The 8955-nt window shown below is 39.6% G+C and overlaps 1 non-coding gene across 1 annotated transcript; it reads right to left on the reverse strand.

Moving 5' to 3' along the window:
- Positions 1–2623: 2623 nt before the first annotated feature.
- On the reverse strand, positions 2624–2721 carry LOC112825329 (small nucleolar RNA SNORD116). Its single transcript, XR_003208647.1, has one exon. It is a non-coding gene; the product is annotated as a small nucleolar RNA SNORD116 (small nucleolar RNA).
- Between the last annotated feature and the right edge of the window lie 6234 nt (positions 2722–8955).

An 8955-nucleotide genomic window follows, 5' to 3' on the forward strand; every position in this document is an offset into this window, starting at 1 on the left:
CTCTCTTGCTCTGTACTCTCTCTCTCAAATAAATTTTGAAATTAAAAAAAAAACTTAAAAAAAAAAGTAAGGGGAAAACAAAAGAAAAGTACAAGCCCAATAAGGATCTTCACTTCATGTTTGAGAAATCTAAGCCTCGGGAAGTGTAAGTAACTTTTCCAAATGTCCTTACTAATAAAATAGGTGATTTTTGAAAACAGTAGCCTGTGGTGGATGGTGCATCAAAGAAGAAATTTGCAGGCTGGACTGCATCTCCTTGTCTTCTATATTATGCTATGGGGTATAAATGTCATTGCTTGTATCCTATTCAATAATGCAGGCACTGCTGAATCTAGGTACTATATTAATTCAGCATAAATCAAAGCAGGCAGAAAAGAAAGGGAAAAATAATCTATTATAAAAACTATTAGATCTACTATCAGGGAACAGGAAACCAAGTGTTTTATTTTTTTAAGATTTTATTTATTTATTTATTTAAGAGAGAGAGAGCATGAGGGGGAGGGGCAGAGGGAGAGGGAAAAGCAGACTCCCCACCGAGCAGGGAACCCTATGTGGGGCTCGATCCCAGGACACCGGGATCATGACCCGAGCCGAAGGCAGACGCTTAACCGAGTGATCTGCTCAGGCATCCCTCCCCTAACTTTTTAATAGAGCTGTAGGCTCACATGCACTTGTAGGAAATAATGCAGAGTGACCCTGTATACCTTTCTCCCAGTGGCAACACCTGGCATAACTAGCACAATCTCACAACCAGGAAATTGCCCTTGGTCCAATGCACTGACTTCATTCAGTTTGCACCAGGTTTTCCGGCCTGCCACTGTGTGTGTGTGTGTGTGTGTGTGTGTGTGTGTGTGTGTGTGTGTGTGCGCGCGCGCGCGCTGGCAGTTTTCTCATTGCCTGGAACCTACTTACCCCATGGTAGGTCCTCAACAGCTGTTTAGTAACAAGTCTTGTCTACTCAGTCTTTCCTCTCTCTTTTCTTGAAAGAAGAACTTCTTTGATGGCTTGTCACAGTTAAAATGATGATTTGTTCAGTGGTGCCGAACTCACACTTAATCTCTTTTTTGCCTCCAGGCATTTGCAGGGGGAAGTTCAGAATTTAGTGGCAGAGCCAGGCATTGACCCAAACCTGAATCATCTGACTCATTCCATTACACTTGTTTCCCAAGCTTGTTAGAATGTAGGAATCATCTGGGGCAGCACTTCTCACACTTCTATGTATGTACAAATACCTTGGGGGAGCTTATTAAATTACAGATCTTGATTTGGCAGGTCTGGAGCGGAGGCTGTTATTCTGCATTTCTAACAAGTTTTAGGTGATGCTGATGTTGCTGGTACACCAACAATAACTTATGTAGCAAGAATCTTAGATAGTTGCTGAAAATGCAGATTTCCGGGGCTTTTTTCTCAAGATTCTTGAGCAGGAGGACTAGAGTGGAGTCTGGGAATTTGTTTTTTTATCTAATACCCTAACCAATTCTTAGTATGTTTTTTTATCTAATACCCTAACCAATTCTTAGTATAAATTACTTTTGGCAAACCCTGAATATCTTTTATACCACCTCCATGAATTCTTCTGGTTCCTTTTAAGTATACAAATATTGTTTACCTTCATATTACCTTACCTTGGCTTGGTTTTTGTCTTTTGAAGGCCAAAAATCCAGAAGGAAAATCAGCCTCTTTTACTGAAAGTTTAGTTCAACTCATAAGAGCTTTAAGGTATTAAAATATTTTCAGTGCCATTCCATTTGACACACAAAGATTTTTATCAGTGCTTTAAAAAGTCTTCCTAAACCTGTATATAACAGCTCTTTCCCTGATCTAAATAAATAACACATTGGACTTGCAACCAGAAATTTCTTATCGTCTCCGAATTTACTCTTTCCAGGTCCAGATAAAAAATAGTGCTTAATCCCCCAAAGATATAAACAGTTATGTGAGCTGGTAGTGTTGATAAAAGAGAATCATGGCCAGACAGGAATGGCTGGGTTCAACTGTTAAAGTTGAAGCTGTATAAGTCATCAAATAACATGGGAATTGGAAAATATCATTATGAGCAACTTATGTGAACCCCTAATGTTTTAAATTAGCCATGAAACGTGACTTGCTTTGTAATATTTTGGAGCTTCTAAAGATCCCAGCTTTTAAATCGAAATGTTCCTATTTGGCAGCAACAACAGCAGGCCTACAAAATAATTTACAGCCATTTACTTTGTTAGTTATCCCTTTTAAACAACCCTTGAGGGGAGGAAAACGTTATTAATCCCCATTTTATGGATGAGGGGATTGAGGTATTAAGATGACTCAGCTTTGATTTAGCGCACACTTGGCATTTCTTCATCCCAGTCCAAGGCCCTCTCATCTTTACTTAGGTCAGCATGCCTGCTCTTATTATTTTGGCTTATCTTCATGAAGAACGTGGCCTCAATTTCCAAGTTAACATAAACCACTTAGAAAAATTGGGGCAAATTTAGCAGCATTGCTTTCTCACACTGATGGACTAAGTTCAGTTTTGCAGGGCTATTTGTTTTTTATTGATGCCATTTGTAACTTTTGTACATCTTCATTGAGGAGTTCATACTGTAGGACTACCCTTTTAGAGGAGTTGACTTCACTCATTTTCAATAATCAAGTAAAAGAGAAAAGACATTGTAATTTTTTTTTCTCACTCATTTTGTTCCAATTTCCAAGGAATGCATATGTGGGAGTCATCATTCGATCAGGAGACATGGTAAATTCTGAGTTGAAGTATGTATCTGTACATTGTAAGCGACGCTGGAAAATTTCCTTAAACAGTTTACTTCAGTGTTACATACAGTTATTTAAAAAAAATCTTCCCTGTAACCTTGTGTATTCTGCTAAGCACATCTTAAAAGATGAGGTCACTGATGCTCACTGAGAAAGCTAAAGAGATTCTCTAGGGCAGAGGCAGGAATGGAGCTGCTTCAATTCTCTTCCGGTAGCAAAAGAAGTCATTGAAAGTAACACAGTGGTCATCAACCCTCCTCCTGGGCTGAATACATATTTTACTGACGTCATTTACATATTGTTGCTCAAAGCATAGTATCCATCAGAATCACCTCAAATTCCTGGTTAAAGGAAAGATAACTTTAGCTACTGAAAGAAAGTTGGAGGAGGCAGTCTCAGAATCTGCACTTTAACAAGCTTTTCAAGTGATGTGCATGCTTCCTAAGATCTGAGATCCACCGCATCGGGTAAGAGGTTTGATTTGCCTTTGTCATAGAAGCTATTCTATTGCTTAGGGAAATGGTTTGCAGTGTATGGCTAACTGGCATTGCGTTGTTTCTCTACCGAGTGAACTTTCTTCTCTCTGCGAGTTTCAATTACTTTCTCACTAAAATAGCTTACATCTGGCAAAACTACCCAGGTTAGCAAGATGCCTGGATGTTCCCGAAACCTTCTCTCACCTAACATCTTGACCCATGTAGGTGGACTCCTTTAAAGGAAACTTTGCCGCTCAGGTTAAACAGCAGGGTCTGTCCTTAGATTTATTCCTCCTGCTGGACTTACAGGCGGTGGGCAATGGTGACAGAACACCTGGGCTTCCTATAGAGCCTGCAGCAATTTTTCTTGGCTAGGCAATTTGCTTTAACTGTCTACACCTTGATAACCTCTTTTTCCCCCAAGTGCTAAATTTGATATCTCCTTTAAACTGCATAAACATTGTAATGAATGTAGAACTCAGCCATGCAATAAACTTGAGTGAATGGTGGCATGAAATGTAAAGGGTCACTCTGAGGTCTCCACTGGTTCCCTACATTCTGCCCTGTAGTACTAGTCCATGAGATTCAAGGAGATCATGTTCCAGTTACCTGGAGTGGAACACTAGGTGAGAAAACTTTGTAAGGTATAATGTATAAAGAGAAATAAAATGCAACGTTATTACCATCATTGTCAAGAAAAGTGATGTCAAATCAAGTTCTCTTGTTTAGGTTTGTTTGAAGGGGCAAAAGCAAGGCATTTTTTCAGGAGAAGAAAACCTAAAATACCAGATTCCATAGTTCTGAAATATTGCATGCTCATGTAATTTCCCCAGATTCTTACTTTTCTAAAATCTCTTTATACGGAAAACTATTTCTGCCATCTCTAGTTTCATTGTTGCGTGCTTATCCTTGACCATTAACCCAAACTGTAGACGTGGACTGGGGTGAGCCCCGGGCCAGCTGTATCAGAAATGCCCAGGGTTTTTGCTGAACCTAAATGGGAGCTTAAGACCCTGCTGCAAATAATGCAATATATGTTAAGAAAAAAAAAAAGAAGAAGATAGCAGGAGGGGAAGAATGAAGGGGAGTAAGTCGGAGGGGGAGAGGAACCATTAGAGACAATGGACTCTGAAAAACAAACTGAGGGTTCTAGAGGGGAGGGGGGTGGGGGGATGGGTTAGCCTGGTGATGGGTATTAAAGAGGGCACATTCTGCGTGGAGCACTGGGTGTTATGCACAAACAATGAATCATGGAACACTACATCAAAAACTAATGATGTAATGTATGGTGATTAACATAACAATAAAAAATTATTTAAAAAAAAAAAGACCCTGCTGCAAAGAAAGGAAGAAGGAAGAGGAAACTGGCATGACTGGCCAAGCTTCTCAACCTTCTTCAGTTTCTCTTCCATAAAATCAAAGCGGATTGTATCAGATTATCTTTAATGTAGTTACCAGCTCTAAAGCTAAGCCTCAGTGAAACCTTTCAGGAGGGGGAAGGGAAAGGAAGAGAAATATAAAATAGGAGAGATAAGAGGAGGAAGGAAAGAGAGGAGGGAGGAGAGGAAATAAGCAAATGTGTGGTTGAAAGAGCATCTCGCCAATTACCTTGGTTGTGATTCTGTGATACTGAGCAAAGGAGTACCTAATGTGGTATTCAGAGGAATTAAAGAAATAAGCAAGCAACTAAATAAATCACAAAAATCATAACTGGTTTTCTCACAGTCAAAAGTGTTTTAATATCTACTTGGCCCTAGGTTAGAAGTTTCATGAATTATTCATGTATCCCCTTTAGGTACTACCTGTGGTTGATGGAGTTATGGGGCATCACTGATAAGGGCAGTGTCATGCTTGGCTTGTAGAAGCCAGTAAATTGAAGGTGGTTTATAGGAGGAATGTTGGAGGTGGCTGTGATAAATCTAAAAAGTTATTTCAGTTCATTTAAAAAGCCTCTGAAATATAAATAACAATTCCAGTGTGAATGGTAGGCACTTACCCTATCCAATTTCTTTGTTTGCTAATAACTGTGAAAGTTATCTCTCACCTGCAGAGTCAGAAAAGTTTATATGTAATGACACATGGACATTGTCTCTGCCAAAATGGAAGTTTCTTGACCACATCTTATTGTACTGATTCTACCCTCTAACTATTCTGTATTGGAGGGTAAATGACTATGGATATTTGACAAGATTTTAGGAGAAATCAATATGCATGTATTTACTGGCTGAGTTTAATTTTTAGAAGGGAAAAAATCTGCACTGAGAAGGCTAAAGCTTAGATTTATTTGTGTGCATCGAAGAACAGTTGGAAAGAAAGGGTTTTTTTTTTTTTTTTTTTTTTTTTTTAAGTTCAGTCAGCCAGAGAGATCACTGGAGGGAGCTCTAACTTCACAACAAAACCAGAACTGAACTCTTTCTACTGTTCTCAAATTTTATCTATAGCCAAAGGACACCCCCCCCCTTAAAAGTCAATAATAAAATGAAAAGCGTCTGGAAAAGAAAAATGTGTTTTGTGTTTTGGGGGCATCATATGCCACATTTACTGACAAATAAGACAGGACCATTATTCAGAACCAGCAATATTTAAACAAGTCAAAAATATAGGATTATATAGAATGAGAGCCACAATATACACTTTCTATGAAAAAAAATACTTTGAAAAGTATGCTTTATAACTGTCAACTTCTGCTCCCCCTTACAGCAATGTAGACCCACAGCGAACACCATTCTCCAGGCCAACCAGGCAGAATCTGGCGTTGGTGTTCACATAATTAGTATGACAGGCTCTTGGGTGCTATCTATGGAGGGATACTTTGTACAGAAGTGTGTGGATGATGTCCTGGGCCCCTCCTTGGCAACATCACAACTGTGCCTCTGTCAAGTATGTGCAGGGCACCTCGTTTTGCAAAGGGTGAGTGGTGTGTTTGACAGCACCCTGGACTGGGGACCAGAATGCCTTGACTTCCTTCACTCCTGAACTCCTAACTATGTATGAGCCTTTGGACTTTTTTATCTTGATGTTGCTGGTAAAATAGAAATACGAAAAGGTTGATCTACATGATTTCTAAAATCTCTTCTACTTTTTAAGCTATGATCAAGTTAAAATTGTTTATTTGCTTTTCAGTACTGACAATGGTATACATTCAGAGAGAGTGGTGTTTAGAATTCAGGCCTACCGTTTATTTAATTTTGTGTGTGTGTGTGTGTGTGTGTGTGTGTGTGTGTGTGTGTGTGTGTGTGTGTAACCAATGGAGGTTTCCCTTTGTTATCCAAGTGCTCAGGGACAGGAGGGCAATGTTTCCTTTGGGATACCCAATGCTGATATAGCTCTAGCTTAATTCAGGCCTGCTGTTTAGAAACCCCCAAGATGCTGTGTCCCACTTAAAAAAAAAAACTCACAAAGCATTTTCTAAGATTGCTCCCTATCCTCCTCCCATTACTTACCTGGTCTTTTGAAAGTTAACTCCAGCTAAGAAACAAATCTGTAGTAACCTTCTGAAAAATGTCTCTTTAGGAAGTTGAATATCTTCAGGATCTGGCCAGATTCCTGAGAGGAATTCCATTATGGCCTACTTAGGCCATGGAGCAGGGACTTCTGGCTGGGATTTGTTACGGTGTTACCTGAAGCCAGGTACATAATTTGCAGGTCCCAATGCAGAATGAAAATGCAGGGCGCCTGCTCAAAAATTAGGAATTTTCAGATAGTGACATCAGAGCATTAAACCAAGCACAGGGCACTTCTAAGCATGGGGCCGTGTGTGACCGCACAGGCCCCATGTCCCATGAAGCCAGTCCTGCCAGGAACGATGGGGTCCCTGGATTTAATCTGATAAACACACAGGACTGGATTTGACTCCAGAAGTATTATCCACAGGAAAAAGAAAAAAAACACCTAATACAAATAAAACATGATAAAATAAAAACCAAGCCATTCCTGCCAGAGTATTTTTTTAAAAGGTGAGAAATTGTTTCAACAAAGAAGCTGTGATTGTGTTTAGGCCAAGTCCTTAAAAGGATAATTAGTTAAATAGTTTTGGAAGGAGCACCATGGAAAGAGGAGGTGTTGAAATCATATGATAATTTTATGCCAACTAAATTTTTCAGTCTGAGAAGATGTAATGGTTTCTTTCAAATAGTTTCAAGAAATTGGAAAGCCAGCTGGAGATACACACAGGGGCACCAAGACTGGCAAGCAGTCTCTTGGAGGGGTTGGCAAAGCATAAGGAAGAGGTGCTTTTGAAAGGCTGGAGGCATTTAGTTTACTTGTTATGGCCCACAGCCTTAAAATAATTAAAATAAAGTGTATGTGGTAGTTCAACTGTATAATTTCTTTGTGTTTTTTTCCCCCTAACATTGTATTTTGCCCAATTCTATTATTCCAGTGAGGGGGAAATTACCTTGGCAATAAATACACTGTATTGTAACCTTCGATGTAGTATTTTGTGGTTTCAGAACAACTTCGAAACTATTTTTTCCCCTCCACAATAGCCATTATTCTGCAGTGGTTGACTTTATGCCCGTGTTCCTTGGCATTCCTTTTGTTTGAGCTCAGACCTCCAAGTAAATATTTTAAGTAGCATCTTGTGATTTGCATTGGTTGAGATCTGGAACAGTCCAGTCTCACAGCTGTGAATGAGTGTTCTGCTCTCTGCACAGCACAATTTGCCGGCACCCTGACTGCTTCATGGGAGGCCCCATCATGGCCTTTGAGATGGTGTCTGACGAGGCTTTCCTCCAGCCAGTCATACACAGGTAAAGTTTGCATTAGTGCTTCTGCTGCTTCTCCTTCTTCCCCAGGTCTTTAGTCTCCTACTCCTTCCCCTCCTCTCTGGGCAGAAGCTTCCCATTTTGGACTTCCAGGTTCTCCCTATCCGTTGCTAATCCTCTTTCTTTCTTGAGTTAAAAACTAGCCAATCTGCCTGTTATTAGTTTGTCTATTAGCGGATGACTGGACCCATGGGTGCCCTGGTAAGTAATAGGTTTGCTTTTCCTGCGAGCCTGCTGCCATCAGAAAATTTAAACCCAATGAGTGTCTGAAAGGTAGAATTTATGTCATGGGAAAGGCCCGAAGGAGAGTTGACCTTGGGAAGGAGTGATATATCCTGACCTTAAAATAACAAAGTTGCTTACTTTCTAAAGTAAAGGTAATCCTATTTCTTAGATATTATATCTCATTCCTTTGAGGATAAGTATGTTGGCTGACCAAAGATAATTTGGAGAAGTTAAAATTTAGGGATCTGAAGACAGGCCATAATTATGGCCTTTGCAGCCCTTTCTCAAGGAAAGTAGATTGAACTTAAACTTCCCAGTAACACAGCCCACAGGGCTAATGCTCTTGGGATAAACTGGAAATGAAACTGTTTTATAATGAAATCCATTAGTCATTCCTTTAGCAAACCCTCCTGGGTAGTACCCCTTTAGCCTACATTTCCTGATTTCTGCTGTACTTTATGGTGTTATGACAGGGTCCCAAAGAACACTGTGGAATGCATTCTGAAAAAGCACTTTGCGTCTAGAATTTTAGAATCAAAAAACATGATGATTATAGCTTAACATAATGCAGAGGATACAGCTTGCAATTAGTAGTTTCAATCACTGTCATTATTATCACAGTTTTTGGAAGTCATTAATTGCTGAATTTTTAAGCATTTTCCTTAACAAGATGAAAACTATATTTTTACTCATGCAAATGATGCCATCAAATAAGTGTGCTGAAGGTGGTGAGGAATTTT

The sequence above is a fragment of the Callorhinus ursinus genome, unplaced genomic scaffold (genome assembly GCF_003265705.2).
Source record: "Callorhinus ursinus isolate GAN/ISIS: 27379988/994484 unplaced genomic scaffold, GSC_fseal_2.0 scaffold12, whole genome shotgun sequence".
NCBI classification, from domain to species: Eukaryota; Metazoa; Chordata; class Mammalia; order Carnivora; family Otariidae; genus Callorhinus; species Callorhinus ursinus.